The sequence below is a fragment of the Mesocricetus auratus genome, unplaced genomic scaffold (assembly GCF_017639785.1).
Source record: "Mesocricetus auratus isolate SY011 unplaced genomic scaffold, BCM_Maur_2.0 Super-Scaffold_100009, whole genome shotgun sequence".
NCBI classification, from domain to species: domain Eukaryota; kingdom Metazoa; phylum Chordata; class Mammalia; order Rodentia; family Cricetidae; genus Mesocricetus; species Mesocricetus auratus.
The window spans coordinates 58,951,644-58,968,749 of NW_024429193.1; the positions used below are offsets into that span (position 1 = coordinate 58,951,644).

At 40.8% G+C, this 17,106-nt stretch overlaps 1 pseudogene; it reads left to right on the forward strand.

Moving 5' to 3' along the window:
* The window catches only part of LOC121142137, an 85,223-nt pseudogene extending 76,899 nt beyond the window's left edge, over positions 1 to 8,324 (forward strand).
* The last annotated feature ends 8,782 nt before the right edge of the window (positions 8,325 to 17,106 follow it).

Below are 17,106 nucleotides of genomic sequence, written 5' to 3' on the forward strand. Positions count from 1 at the left end.
TCAAGAATGATAATTTCGTTAGATGAAGAAAAGGCTTTTTGACAAAATCCAATGTCTCTTCATGATAAAAAGCCCCGAAGAAACTAGGAATCAATGGAAAACATAATAATGGCTGTATCTGATAAGCCTACAGTTAATAATATACTACGTGGAGAAAGGCTGAAAGCACTTCCACTAAAGTTGGGAACAAGAAGAGAGTGTTAATTTTCTCCATTTATTCAGTGTAGTATTAAAGTCTTATCTAGAACAATAAGAAAAGACAATGAAATAAAAGGGATACAAATTTCAAAGTATCCATATTTGCAGATAATGCAATTGCATGCATGAAAGACCCTGAAGTCTCTATAAGAATACTTATAGAACTGCAAAACCTTTCAGAAAAGTGGAAGGATGCAAAATTAATCTTTTAAAAATCTAACCAACAACCTTGTAGCCTATCTATCCATCTATCTATCATCTGTCTATTTACCATATATATATGTATATATATACATATATGTGTGTTGTGAAACTTATTTATTTGTACTTTATGTGTGTCAGTATTTTGCTTACCTGTATGTCGGCGGTGCACCACATGCTGGACTGGTGCCCACATCTGCTAGAAAAGGGCATCAGATCCCTGGAACTGAATTACAGAACATTGGGAACCACCATGTGGGTGCTGGGAATTGAACCCTAGTCTTTTGGAAGAGCAGCCAGTGCTCTTAACCACCAAGCCACCTTTCCAATCATCAACTCTCATGTAATTAATAATAAATATGCTGAGAAAAAAAAACAGGGGAACAATCCCATTTAAAATTCGTTTTCACACACAAAAAGAAGAATAAATGTAACCAAGGAAGCGAAAGATCTCTACAATAAAAACTTTGAAACATTGAAGAAAGAAAACGAAGAAGCAACTAGAAGATGGAAAAGCTTCCCATGTCTATTGATTAGAATAGTTAATATTGTGAAGATGGATGTACTACCAAAACATTCCACAGATTCAATGCAATCTCCATCGAAGTTTTAGTGGCATTATTGACAGAACTATAAAAACAATCTTAAATTCTTATGAAAACAGAGAAGTCCCTGGAGAATCTGAGCAATCCTCAACTGTCACAGCAAAACCTAGTGCCAGAGTAGCCCCTTGCTTGAGTTCAAGTCATGCTGCAGTGCCATAGTAATGAAAGCACATGGTGCTCCCATGGAAACAAACATGTAAATCAACGGAACAGAAAGGAAGACACAAATATAACCCCACATAGCCCCAGTCACTGATTTTTGACAAACATGCCAAACAGATATACATATTGAAGAAAACACAGCAGCTTCAAAAACAGGGTTCTGGAAAAACTAGTTCTCCGCATGTAGAATAATGAAGCAAGGGGCTGGAGAGGTGGCTCAGCAGTTAATAGCACTAGAAGTTCTTACAGGGGGTCCTGGTTTGGTTCCCAGCACCCACACCGTGGCTTACAGCTTCCTTAAGTACAGTCCCAAGGGACCAGATGACCTCTTCTGACCTCCATGGGCCTGTGCAGACAAAACATTCACACACATAAAATAAAAATAAAATAAATTTAAAATAAAAGAAGAAAGTAACTAGGTTCCTAAGTGTCGCTTCATACAAAATAAACTTCAAGTGGATCAATACTTTAATGCAAGATCTGAAACTCTAAAACTGATAGAAGGAAACTCAGGGAAACACTCCAAGGTTTAGATAATCACTTTCTGAGTGTCTCTAGCTACTCAGGGAGAAGAACAAGCAGTTGACAAATGGAATTTCAAGAAATTAAAAGCACCTGCATCCCTAAACTAGACACTGGCAAATGCTCCTCCCTTCAGGTCCTTTGCATATACATTATGTTTTGTTTCGTTGCGTTTGTTTTGTACTTTTATGGGACTTCTGTATGTGTGGACGTGTGTGTCTGAGTTTATATGTGTTTCTTGTGCTTTTCCTTTGGCTTTTTCCCCCCATTTCTTTTGTCTTATTCTGGTCTGTTTGTTTCTATTTTATCTTATGTTTTAGATGCTTGTTTGTATTCTAATGAGAGAAAGAAAGAAAGGATATGGATTTGGGTGGGTGGGGAAGTAAGGAAAACCTGGGAGGAGTTGGGGGAGGGGAACTGTAATCAGAATACACTGTATGAAAAACATCTATTTCCAATAAAAGAGAAATTGAAAAGCTTATGAACCAAAAACAATTAACTGAGTGAAGAAACAGCCATAAAATAGAAGATAAATCTTTGCTAGCTATACATCTGATAGATGGTCAATATTTAGAATACACAAAGAACTAGAAAAACTAAACACCAAAAACCAAACAACCTAATCAATAAATAAAGCGGACAGTTCTCAAGAGATTAGATGAAAAGGACCATTAAAGAAATGGCACCAAGATTCCGTGTCATCCCAGTCAGAATGACAATCATCAAGAAAACAAATGACGGGTCCTGGAGAGGATGTGGGTAAGTAAAGGGAGCCCTCACACACAATGGTGGGATTTTAAACAAGCCCAGCCACTACGGAGCTCAGTGTAAGATTCATCAAAGAAAAATGTAGATCAAACTCTATCAATCCTGGGTATCTATGCAAATAATTGAATTCAACACAACACAGAGACAGCACTCTTCAGAACAGCCACTTTCAAAAACCGGCTACGAAGACAAGGTGGCTGGGAGCTGGGGAGGAGGATCAGTCAGTGACGTGTTTGCCATACAAGTTTTAGGGCCCGAGTCAGAACCCCAGACTCTAGTTTGTGTTTCTGACCTCAGTCCTAGAGAGGTGGGGACAGATAGGGTTCTTGACTTCCTAGCCAAACAATCTAGTCTACTTAGTGAGCTCTAAGGTCATTGAGAAACTTGTGTCAAAAAACAAGGTGGGTGACATCTGAAGAATGACCCTCAAGTTTGACCTCCAGTCTCCCCAGGTACATGTGAATATATGCATACCTAAATTCACCACACACACACACACACACACACACACACACACACACACACACACACACACAAATAAAAACAAATTTAAGTGTGCTTCATAACCACAGTGGAATTTTTTAGCCACAAAAAGGATGAAGCTTCGTCATTTACTGGAAAATGGATTCAACTGGAAATAATCATATTAAGTGATTTAAGTCAGTCTCAGGAAAACAAATATTGACTTCATCCCCAGTTACTGTTTCTAAACTTTATAAAGCCATAAAAGCATATATGTGCATGTGACATAAAAGTAGAAGTGAAAGCTAGGAGATCAAGGGTCCTAGTGGGAGGGAGAATGGAAAAAAGAGGCTATTGAGGAATGGGGGGCATGCGTGAATACGACCTTACATAACCCTATATGATGCAACTTAAAAATCTCAGAAAAGTGATTTTCAACCTGAGACTTGAAGAATGAGAAGGATCTAGTCTGTAAATTCTATTTATGTTTGGCCACAGGAATAGACATGGACTCATAAATTGAAGTATATTTGCAAGAGTGAATCAACAGCATTTGCTGAAGATTAGATTTAGGCAGGGGAAGAGAGAAATGAGGCAGCAAATGTCAGTCTCAGGCTTCCAACTGAGAGGGAACGTTGTGAAAAGGAAATTTTGAGGCACTAGCCCTAATTTTATTAAACACTTTAAAGCGTGACTTGCAGAGTCTTATTTCCATGTATTCAGAGGAAATCACATTACTAAAAACTTGTCAGTGATGCAATCTGCCTTCCTTCCTTCCTTTCTGGAACCATGTAATAATATGTTCAGAATGCATAGCCATGACACAAAGACAGAAGGTAAGGGTTGTTCATGAGTATTTGTTTTATAAAAAGGAAAAATGTGTGGATTTAATTTTGTACTGGTTGCTTCTGGGTAGAACTGGTAGGGGTGATTAAAATAGTAATGAATTCAGATGAAGAGCAAACATCTCGAAAGGGAGCTTGGAGTGGGGATGTGGGCGGAATGGAGAGACAGCATGTATGCTGGCTGGTCTCAGGTCAACTTGACACAAGCTAGAGTTTTCTGAAAGGACCGAACCTTGATTGAGAAAATGACTCCTTAAGGTCCAACTGTACGGCATTTTCTTAGTTAGTGATTGATGGAGGAGGGCCCAGCCCATTGTGGGTGGTGCCACCCCTGGGCAGGAGGTCCTGAGTTCTATAAGAAAGCAGGCTGAGAAAGCCATTGAGAGCAAGTCAGTAAGCAGCACCCCTCCATGGCCTCTGCTTCAATGCCTGCCTCCAGGTTTCTGCCCTGTTTGAGTTCCTGTTCCAACTTCCTTTGATAATGAACAGTGCTGTGGAAAGTGTAAACCAAATAAACCCTTTCTCCCTAACTTGCTTTTTGCTCATGGTGTTTCCTGGTACCAATAGAAACCCCAAGACAGTCTGTGTTCCCCAACTGAACACCTCCCAATATTTCATTGCTCTGTTATTCATTTCTTAACTTTCACAAAAACTCTGTAATTCTCATATGATCAATAATCATCTTAAACATGACAAAACTCAAACTTTAAAAGCTAAGTAAATAGCTTAAGGTCAAGGTTAGCAAGTGGCAAAATGATGCTTTTGAAATTTAAATTAGATTTAACAGTACTGTCAAGTCACAAATGTCCCCCCAAATTACACAAAGACTTGTGGAACTTTCCTCTGTAAAGGGTGAGAATATAAATACTTCAGACTTTTGTGGGCTTTTGGATCTCTTACTTAACTGCTCAGTATTGCCATTGTGGTGTAAAACAGCCACACAGTACGTACTAAGTGAATGGGTGTGACTGTAGTTCAGCTCAACTTTGTGTCAAAATTAGGTACTATTGGCTGGTCAGCAGGCTTGGTGGGTAAAGGCCTTTGCCACCAAGCCAAACGGCCAGTCTCATCATCACCAGAATCCAGAGTTGAAGGAAAGAACTGATGCCTAGAAGCTTCCCTCTGATCTTCATACATGTTTTTTAGTACAACGTACATACTTGTTCATGAGCGTTGGTGTGTGCTCATGTGCCCATGCACACACACACACACACACACACACACACACACACACACACACACACACACACACATGCTGTGATGGCTTTAGCTGCAAACCTCTGATATGGATGAAGGTCCCAGATCCCAGCTTGTCTTTCTGCATTTACGGAGCTACTAAATAGGAAATCGAAAGGTATAAATTTGCCTTTTTTATATTCTCCTTATTCTCTGAGATATAGAGCTAGGGAGAAAGGAAAATAAAATAGGGGGGGCAAGTATTTAAAAACTCTCTGAGGAAGATCCCATGTCCAAGTTTCTTCAAGCTGGCAAAATGCAATTTCTCATTATTGTGTGACAAAGGCTACCTTTTCCTTAATGGCCAGACCCTTTCATTTAGAACTAGCAATGGCGTGTTGAATTGCAGGTTCTGATCTCATCTTCCTCTGGAGAACAATCTCTGCATTTACCTGCTCCTGTAATTAGACCAGTTAGTGTGGTTTAAGTGAGGAATGCTCCCATATGCTCAGGCATTTGAGCACCTGACCTCCATTGCTGTTGGGGATGTTCAGGAAGTGCAGCCTTCTTGCAGGAAGTATGTCACTGGAGGTGGGCCTAGAGAGTTTAAAGATTTGTGTCACTTCCTGTTTGTTCTCTGCTTCCTGCTTGAGGTTGAGGAGCTTCACTCTCAGTCTCTTTCTTTGGCAGGCATGCCTGCCTCCTACTGTGTCCCCTGGTCTTGGTGGACTTTTATCTCTCTGGAGACATAAGCCAAAATACACTTCCTTCGATATGTAGCTTCCGATAGTGATATGTTATCACAGCAACAAATAAGTAACTAATACAGTTACACTCAAATAATCCAAACTAGTCTCTGAATTTTACTTTTCTACTATTTAAATTATGTATATGTGTGTGTATGTTTTCGTGGAAGTATGTACACTCGAGTACAAATGTCCTTGGAGAACAAAGAGATGTCACATCACAATGTAAAGCCAGGTGCCACTCAAACTGAGGGCTGGGAACTGAACCCAGTCCTCTTCAAGAGCAGTACACACTCATTTTTTTTCATTATTTTATTTTTTGATTTCATTTTACATTCCAGCAACAGTTCTCCCTCCCACTGCTACTGCCACCTCCTCCCCTCCCCCCAACACTGAGACATCTCTCCAGGCCTATAACCTCTGTATTTTAAAGTCATATGATCAATAATCCCTTTCATTCAATATATCCCAACCACAGCATCCCCTCCTTCCACTCCTTCCAGTTCCCCCACTCTTTTTCCTCTCCCCCAGATCTACTGCTTCTCTGTTTCTCTTTAGAAAAGAGCAGGTCCCCTAGTGATATCAACTGAACATGGTTTAACAAGATGCAGTAAGACTAGGCACAAACCTAGGCTAGATGAGACAACCCAGTAGGAGGAAAAGGGTCCTAGGAGCAGGCAAAAGTGTCAGAGAAACCCCTTTCCCACTGTTAGGAGTCCTAAGTCAAACAACCACAGCATGTGTGCAGAAGGCCTAACACAGACCCATGTAGGCTCCATGATTGTTTTCCAATCTCTGTGTGCCCCTTTTAGCCCTGCTCAGTTAATTCAGTGGACTGTGTTCTCCTGGTGTCCTTGACTGCTCTGGTTCCTTACAATCCTTCCTCCCCTTCTCCCATAGGATTCCCCAAAGCTCCCCCTAATGTTTGGGTGTGGGTCTCTGCATCTGCTCCCATCCTGCTGGAGGAAGCAAATCTGATGAACACTGGGCTAAGCACCAATGATCAGTAATCTTAATGATCTGCAAATGCCCTTCTGCAGTGTTACTGCATGCTTACAGGATATGGAGATCATGGAGGTAACCTCATAGTCTATAAGGCAGAAATTGGTATTGCGACTTTTCTCTTGGAAGGAGACTGGGGTGAAATGTATTTGAGTTGCAGAGTGACTCTTATTTATAGTTGGGTTTAATGTCAACTTGATACAAATTAGAACCACCTGAAAAACATCTTTATTACTTTAATAAGTGTGGGAAGCTACATCGCAATGGTGGGTGGCACTTTCTGGCAGCAGTCCAGATAAAAAGTGTGGGATGAAAGGAAGATCATTTTACCTTCTGCTCACTTGGTTTCCTGCTTACCACTGAATTAATTTTCCTTCATTTTTTAGGAAGTTTAGAGAACATGTATGAATTATCATAAACTCTTGCCTATTAGAATTTAGCTACTTGTAGAAGAGCAAAAAAAGCTAATAGACAGTGATAATATGTACAAGAATAAGCATAGAGCTAGGGAATATAGAAGTGACCCTGTTCTCAGAGTCAAGCTACAGTATCTAGAGAATGCTACCTAATCCAAGAAATGAAGGGTCAGTCAGCTCTCTTAGTGTTTGTCACCATATGTTATTGTTTTAAATTTTTACTTCCAAATTATCACTTCAATTGAGGCAGAATTCAATGAAATGGAAATTCAAACAACAATGACTAAATCAAGATTATAGAATTTCCTGCCATCTTGAAGTACAGGAGCCATTTTTCTTGGTCTTAGTGGTCTTCATTCATTTAACTGTCAACTTTTCTGTATTGTCAGCCTTTCCGTCCACATTCCAATGCGTTGTTTCACCCATAACTTGAATTTCCTAGACATGAGCTATCCCAGAGTCAGGGTAATGCTGGAAAACCATGTCCTAAGAAGACCTTGTCTACCACATCTTTTTGCTTGTGACAGAAGCAGCCAGTGAGTATCTGTTGGCTTCCATAGCCTATGACCGCTATTTGGCCATTTGCTGCCCTCTTCAGTATCCAGTTCTCATGAGTGTGAAGGTCTGTGTCTGCTTGGTGGCTGGGTCCTGGCTCTGTGGCCTGGTCAATTCTGTGACTCACACGGCTCTGACGGCCACACTCACCCTGTGTGGACCCAATCAGATCAGTCACTTTCTCTGTGACATCCCACTGCTCCTGAAGCTCTCCTGCTCAGACACCTCTGTCAACGAGTCTGTGCTCCACGTGGCCAGTGCCACCATCGGCCTGAGCCCCTGCCTGTTCACTGCAGGCTCGTATGTGCTCATCCTCTCTGCCATCCTTAGGATTCCCTCTGCTCAGGGCAGGAGAAAGGCCTTCTCCACCTGTGCGTCCCACCTCATTGTAGTGGTGGTCTTCTACGGAACAGCCAACTTCAACTATGACAGACCCAGTGAAGGCTACTCCCTAGACATGGACATCTTAGTGTCTGTGCTTTTCTGTGTTGTGATCCCCATCTTTAATCCCATCATCTACAGCTGAGAAACAAGGTCAAGGGCAGCCTGAGGAAGCTTACTAGAAGACATGGATTCTCTGGTGAGATAATATTTTCCCTGAGAGTAATGCTAGCTGTGGGAGAAAGTGAACATTCCATGCAGTGTCACTGTGCTTTCTGCATTTAGCCCTCTGCACGGCTGTTCTGGCCCACCCTGTGAGGACAAACATTGCATTCCACACCCTGATCTTGTGTACTCTGGGATCTCCAATGAATCCATGGTTTGGAGTGCTTTCAACACTGGACCCCAAAGTCCCTATCCATTAGCCTTTAGTTATGTTTCCTAAAAACCTTCAGCTCTGGGAAACTGCTAATCTATTTTATGTCCTTGTGAATTTGCATATTCTGGGCATTTAATGTAACTGTAAATATATAATATATGGCATTTTCTGTCTGTTTTTTTTTTTACCTTTGGTACAATGTGTTCAGTCTTTACCCAGGTTGTAATGTATATCAGAACTTCATTCCTTTTTATGCCAAACCATGTTCTATCCTACAACTGCATTGTTCCATTAGTCAGTTAACTGACATTTGAATTGTTCCCACTTGCTTCTTATTAGAAATAACATTGTTCAGATTATTTGTGTTCAAGGGTTTAGTGGGTTTGCTCTTGTACCTAGGAAAGGAATTGCCAGGTCATGTGGTAACCCTGTACTCAATATTTCAAATAGCTACCAAATTCTTTTCTTTCCTTCCTCCATTCTTCCCTCCCTTTCTTCCTTTTTTCCTTCCTTTGCATGTAAGTGTATGTGAGTGTTGTCGTGTGTGTGTGTGTGTGTGTGTGTGTGTGTGTGTGTGTATGAATATACCCATACAAGTGTGGGGAAACCAGAAGTCCAAGTCTTTCTCCATCATTGTCCACCTGTTCCTCTGAGAAATTTCCCTTTCCAGACCGGGGCTCATGTCTGGGTTAGTCTAGAACCCAGCAAGCTCCCAAGCCCCAGCAGCTAGAATCACAGATTGTAGGAGTTTATGGGGTTTTGCTTGCTTTGTGGGTACTGGGATCTTAACTATGGTCCTCGTGATTATGTAGTAAATGCTCCTAAATGCTGGGCCATCTCTCCAGTCCTGATGGTCCCATAATTTCACATTACTGCCAACAGTGAATGAAATTTCCAGTTTCCCATCACCCTCATTGATTGTTTGTTACTGTGAGTGTGTGTGTGTGTGTGTGTGTGTGTGTGTGTGTGTGTGTATGTGTGTGTGTTAGAGAGTACCACCTAGCAGGTTATGGTAACTGATTGTTTGCATTTATCATGGTGTTTAATTAGGACCATTTTCATGCTTCTCTTTCACCTTTGGAAAAAACATTTTTGAGACTCTGAGCTTTAGAGACTGTATTAGTTACTATACTGTGAATAAAAACCCTGAACAAGCAACTTATGGAAGTCAATAGTTATCGAAGTCATGGCAACAGAAGCATGAGGCAGCTGGTGACTCTGCCGCAGTCCAGAAGCAGAGAAAGATCAGTGCTGCTGCTCAGCTGCCTCCTTCCTGTTTTCCTTTTTTATTCAGTCTCGGATGCTACTTATTGTGCAGCAGTTTCCTCTGAAATAAACCTCCAACTTGGAGGTATACTCATTAAAACAGGGTGTTCAAAAGGGAGGTAAAGCTTTCCCTCTGGAAAAAAGTTCCTTTAGCTCAGAAGGGAACCAACTCAATAGCTTCAGGATGTCTCTGAAACAGACCAGATTTACCAGGCCCCTCCCTCTCCAAGCATAAGTAATCTGCAAAGAATGCTGAGAGTCTGGGAGAGGCTCGGAGCAGAACTGTCTGGAAGAAGCAGAAATTGTCCAAGCTGCTTGGAAGAGACTCAGATCCCATGTGGTGCCTGAAAGAGACACTCTCTGCCCCAGTTTGCTTCTATTGCTGTGATAAGCACCATGATCACAAAGCAACTTGGGAGGAAAGAGTTTACTTGGTTTACATCTTCCAATCATAGTCTACTATGAAGGGAAATCAAGGCAGGAACCTGGAGGAGGAACCTGGAGACAGGAACCTGGAGGCAGGAACTGAAGGAGAGGCCATAAATGAACACTGTTTACTGGCTTGCTGCTCATGGCTTGCTCAGCTGCTTTCTTATACAACTTAGGACCACCTACTCTGGTGTGGCACCATCCCTGTAAGTCTGACACTCCCACATTAGTCATTGATCAAGAAGATGTCCCACAGACATGTCTACAGGCTATCTGATAGATGCATTTTCCCAGATGACTCTAGCGTGCGTCAAAAACCAAACCTAAACAGCGCACTCTCTAGATGACTGATCTGCCTGCATGCTATGCCATGCTTTCTAGTTTTCCAGCTTTTATGAACTGTTATCTATGGTGGGTGAACTGTTGGTGGTGCTGATGTCTTTGAATAATTTCTGCTCTTGTAACTAACTCCTTCCCACACTGTTTTAAATAGCCCCCCACCCCACCTAAAAAATTCATTGTTTCACCAACTTAGATACACCCTTACTTTTGTCTATTGTCAAAAATAATGTCACACAACAGCAATTCTTGGCATGGTGCTGCTCACATTCAGGATGTATCATCTCTCCATTAAGCCTCTCTGGGAACCTCACAGAGAAGCTCAGAGGTGTGCCTCCTAGGTGACTCCAAAGGCAGTCAAGTTGACAGTGAAGATTAACTTTCACAGATGATCAATGCTGTCTAATATTTTAATTTAAAAACAGTGCAATAAAAATTGCAATATTTTCAGACTCATAGCTCTCTCCTCATTTGTGTCCTACAGAGCCATTTGATGGCTGTGATTTCTTTCCTTTAAACTTTACAGGAGCAAACAGTGTCAATACTATTTTATGAACAATGTAAAGACAAGGAATTAGGAATAAGGCATAAGGGAGCTGTTGAGAAGGAGCAGAAACCTTTTACCCAGGAAAGCAGCCCTGCTAGGATTAACTCAAAGCTACGAAAGCAGCTATGCTGTGAGAACTATGGCTCAAATGCACACCCAACAGACAGCATAAAGTCTAGATTCATAGCTCTTGGCCATGACTGCTCGTCATTTGTACGTTGGAGAATGCAATCAAATAAGCCTATGTGCTTGCACACCCACTTGGGCAGAGAACAGACAGGCCTTCAGGCTTTAGCCACCACAAATCCTAACAATACATTTAGGACTGAAATTCATTAACATATGTCCCAAAAGAGATGGTGAGCTGTTCTCATTGCATGTTGGGAAAAGATGATTTTTTTCTCATGACCTTAATGAATTCACAAGAGAGTTAGTTGTTCTTCATTTCCACAGCTTCTATTTAGGCTGTTGTCCTTGTATTTGTCTTCTAAGGCTTTCCAGACAGCTACTGAAAGAGAGATTAGCCAGGTTGCTCCCTAAAGGTCAGTATGTGGACCTTTATAAGTTGCCTTTCTAGAAATGTGAAATATGGAGAAATCACAGGCTTTGACTCCTCTATGAAGCAATGAGCATGCAATAGGCAAACTTCAAGGATGTTGGGTCATCATGATGTATGAAGGTCAACAGCCACTTATACCAAAGCCCAATGTTGAGGAGGGCACGGATGACCACTCACACCACAGCCAGAGACACGGCCTTTCAACAGGTGTCAGTGGTAAGCAATTTATTTATTCACTATCACACAAGAGAAACACTCTGCCCAGCTCAGGATATCAACCCCGAGCATGGTACATATTCTTGTCATCCTTTTCATGACATTTATGAAATAGCAATAGTCTTAATATCATTTTTATGTGCATCAGTTACTAAAGTAGCAATAATAAAGCCAGGATTGAAATGACATTAGTTGTTTACTTACTATCCTAAGGGATGCCCAGATTCCTTAAATGAGATAATATGGTGGGGAATATGCTCACAATAAACAATGTATAACACAAAATACTAGTCTTACTTTGAATTTGACAAACACAATTGTGGTTATGATTTTCAGGGAAAGAAACATAAGGTCACATTCCTCCTTTAATTCATTATGCTTTGACAGTAGGAGCAGACAAAAATTTGTTTAAATAAAATGTAATTGAGTTTGCATAACACTTGTAATCAGAAACCTTTTTATTCACTCAGCCAAGGGCTCTTATCTTGATTTCACAGCACACTGATCCTTGGGAGATATGCTGTGATCAGCTTGTTTGCTTAATAAAGCTCTGAAGTCTGCAAATTATTTTCTTGCCCTCCATCACTTTAGGAAGAAACTTCCTAGACTGGGTTATTTTCATTTTCTCAATCACTTATCTTCTGAGATGATTTGGTGATTGGGAAAGAGGGAAGAGCTGTTTTGGCTTGGAGAAAGGCTACTACTGTGACATGGTCACTGTGGGGGACTTAGCTCATAGACAGTGAGCAGTAAGATCTCACAGGCCAGGTGTCGAACTTATGTGTTTGAGAGCTGTCATCTTTCTCAAGTGTTTTTTGAACCAAAACTGCTGAATAGGGCTAACCATTATAGTTCAACACAGCTGTCTCCTTTCAACCTCTTTGTTCCTCCATGTGTTTGGCAGAAGAGTTTAACTAACAACTAATTAATTAATTCTCTCTGTGTGTGCCTGTCACACACACACACACACACACACACACACACACACACACGATACAGTGTGTGTAGAGATGTAGAGATCAGGGGACAATTTGTGGGGATGGATCCTCTTCTTTCACTGTTTGGATACTGGGGGTCTTAACATCAATCTGGGTAGTTAATTAATAGGCTTTGTACCTCAAGCTTTGCAGCTTCAGATAGGCATGGAGATCATATACCACCAGGAATATACAACTGGGCTGGAGGGGATCTCTCACAAAGAGGTGTTTGGAAGCCACTTCCATACTCTGACGTATGTATCCATCTGAAGGGACTCAAATTTGTTGTTGTTGTTGTTGTTTTAGGATCTGGTCTCATTTATATGTATTGTGTATCTATGTGAGTGTATACCACATGGGAGTGAATGCCCACAGGGGCCAGAAGTTGGTGTCGGATATCCTAGAACTGGAGTTACAAGAGGTTGTGAGCTATCCCACATAGGTGCTGGGAGCTCTGGCCCTCTGCAAGAGCAGCAAGTGCTCTTACCACCAAGTCATTCTCTCCAGCCCCACAAGGTAAATCTGAATGTTAGCTCTGTCCTATCTAGGCTGTGAGCTTGTACACATAGAGTTGCCCTCTTCTCCATCCTGAGACTAAATACACTGGTTAAAAACCAGCTGTCTTTATCATGATTGAGATGGGCACTCAAGAAACCCATGCCCAGCAAGCACTCTGTGGTCAGCTGCCTAGAGATAGGGACCATTGATAGAAAGTACAACTGCTAATCATTCAATTATTTTTATAGTTGTAATTCCAAGAAGTGACAATTGGCTGATATTACCAATAACTTTACTTGTGTTTGTTTTGGGGGAAAGGATGGTGATTTGGTTGAGTTCTCAGAAATTTTGAAGAACTATAGATTTTTTCCTTATTTTCACTCTTCCATTTCCATCTGCCTTTCCTTCTCCTTCCCCTCTTCACTTCTTTCCTACCTGTCTCTTTCCTTTTTGATCCCCCACTTCCTTCTTCCATGAAATGTTCTTAGTAGGACATCGCAATAGGAAGATTATGACCTTCAAGTCCAGATAGACTCTATAAAATTCCAGCCCCAGTAGCAGCCCTTGTGTAAATTTAAGCAAACATATAAAGATAGACACTCGGCATAGCATCTGGTACAGCATTAGTGTTCCATAAACGGTACCTACTATGCTGTTATACCATTGTTGTTGCCAGTCACCGGACTTTCGGAGAAGACTATGAGGGAAAGAATTGAAACCTTTTATGTGTCTCATTTGATAGTTTGCACATGCATTTTAATACAAGTGATGGGAAGACACACACCAAGCAGGAGACATAGCAGTATTTACATGTTTGAGTGGGTGACCACCTGATGAACAGGACATGCTTAATAGGATCCAAATGGGAGACTAGCTACAAGTACAGGAGGATAGAGAAACAGTGCCCCAAATTCCAGTGGAAATTTATGGAGATCAAAGCTGTACATGTGAGTACAAGAAGGCCAGCTCATCACCAAACCATGGACCGTTTGAGATGGGAGGAACTTCCACCCACCTCACCTGATGGAAATGTTCCAAATTTGCATATGAGGTTTAACAGATGCTCAACTACATAACATTCGAATATTTCATCTTATCCAGCATGCTCATGTAATGTGACAGTGTACAAACAGTAACTCAGATCAAAGTGAGAGCAGTTTATATCCAAAGACAATTAGTCAAGTTGGCCAAAAACACCTAACTCTTCAAGATTTTCTTTTAGAAAAACTCTTCTTAATAGTGTGCGCACACGTGTGTGTGTGTGTGTAATAGAAAAGCAATTTTCCTAGTACCATGAAAATTAAATTTAAAAATCATATATGAATAAATATGCCATTTCCTTGTGTTCAACTGATTTAATCACCAAACAAATTACCTTGACTTGTTTTATGTCAGGTTTGTTTCCTTCAAGGACACAGACACCTACAATTAGCTGATAAAGCATTTCTTGAATGCTAGCATTGTTACCTAATATGTGTCCCTACTCATCACCCAGTTTGGAAGATCCCAGTCGAATTCCAGTATGTTAAACTAAGTTTTTGTCATTCATTTGTTGAGTTCATCTTGTGGTTTTAATTGGATGTTTTGCAGTGAACCTATTTTAATATTTAAAGGAAAACATACTTCTTTTAAACTGAATTCAACAAGATTTCCGTCAAGTAGTGTGGGGGGGGGGGGAGTGTGCGGGGGTGTGTGTGTGTGTGTGTGTGTAGACTGAGCCTAGAAGAACTCATTCTCTATCTACTGTGAAATATACCCTCACCCACTAGTGAGAGAAGGTCATCACCATCAAGAAGAAGGTTTCAGATGGAGCTCTATCTGCTCTATCTGTATGCAATGGAGTGTAGTTTCCAAGAGGTGCTCAACACCCCTAGGGTCTCATACAAACTGCAGTGCATATGGGGAGTTGTTCATAGAGACTTCCCACGATGATAAGTCACTGTTATTGCCATACTCAAACAGCATGATCATGAAGAATGTGGACAATCCAGTGGATGTCACATCTCATGTTGTCCCCATCCACAAAAAATTAGAGTAGCCAATCAGATTAAAGAAAAAAACACTACCATTGTGCCTCTGCATCTACGGTATGTGTATATGAACATGTACATTAAATGCTTTGTGTATGTTTATCAAAGATTGCCTTCAAGCAGTGTGTGTAGCTTCAGAGGCCATGTTTTATTGTTATTTTTAGTCTCTGAGTATTAAAAGCATTCGCTTTCATAATTTAGTTATGCACAAATTATGTATCACTTGCTCTTTACAGTCTGCCTTCCACAAAGCTTTTCATTTCTTTCTATGAATAACCCTCAGCTACAAAAGGGAGTAAAGAATTTATCAGTGTTGCCAGTTAAGAAAATGCATGGTGCCAGGTGTGATGGCTCACTCCTTTAATCTCAGCACTCAGGAGGCAGAGGCAGGTGGATCTCTCTGAGTTCCAGGCCAGTGTGATCTAGAAAGTGAGTTCCCAGATAGCCAGGGCTGTTAGACAGAGAAACCCTGTCATGGAAAACCAAAAAGAAAATGCATGCCCCCATTCCAAGTAATTTACATCTAGCTATGCAACTGATAAAGAAAACAGAAAAAGGTTCACTTGCATTAAAAAGTGCACATAAAGTTTGTCTAAGATGACCTCCCTGGTGGGGAACACTGCCCTGGAGCAGTAGCCAAGAGATTTTATCCTACCTGTAAGAAGGAGGCAGAGTAAGACTTGGCCAGCAATGGGCTTTTGAAACCTTAAAGCTTACCCCTAGTGATCCAATTCCCCCAGCAAGGCCATACCTACTAACTCATCTTTCCTAGACGGCTCCACCGACTCAACTAGGAACTAAGCATTCAAATATGTGAAGCCATGGGGACCTTTCTCATCAAAACAACCATAGTATTTTTCCTTTACATAAAACTTGGACATTTCAAAACTCAATTCATTCAACAAACCAACTCAACAATCTTTCTGGAGCTCAAGGCTTTGGTTTAGGGAAAACATTAAAGAACTGGACTATCTGCCTCACGCATTCTAATTTCATACTTATTCATAGTCACCACCGTTAGTATAAACTACTTAAGAGATTTTTAAGCCATGAAATCCATAAAATCAGTAGCTAATAGAGTTGCAAAAAATGTCAAACACTGGTTTGGGGTTTTAACCCTATTTGAATGGTTCCTGTCTTTAGCTTTTGGGCGGGGGGGGGGGGTCAGGCACGTTATTGAATTACAACATAGGCTCTGAATTTCATTCTTTTTGTATCAGCTCCAAAGGTAAACACCACAATTTTATCTCAATAAGAGTTTCAAGAAGTTGGTTGACATACTTGATCTATGAGAAACGTAATCCAGTAGAAAGTCAAAATTTCTTCAAGAACTAATGAAAAAAATTCATATCAAAGGGATGTGAGTTAAAAATAAGTACACAGATCTTTTCTGTAATGGGTTTTTTCCTTAGATACTCCTGATGCAATAGAATGGAGAAGCAATTTGCATAATCTAAATGCAACATTCTGCAAGTAGGGTAATGGGATCAGTGTTCATGGATATTCAATTGTAACATTACCATTCTTATCTTTTTGGCTGTAAACCTAGCTCACATTGGGAGCAAGTGAAGAAATATCAACAATACTGGTTCTACTGCCATGTCTGGAAGTATCTTACTTCTGACATTTTAAATAAAAAAGAAAACCATAAAGGATAGTGTATATAGTAGGTTTAACGAGAAATATCTCTCATGGGCTCTGGCATTTGAAAATGTTGTTCCCAATTAGTGGCCTTATTTGGAGTGTTCTAGGATATGTGGCTTTGCCGGAGGAAGTATGTCGCTGGGGGGAGGAGGTTGAGGCTTAAAATCCTTGCTCCATTCCTAG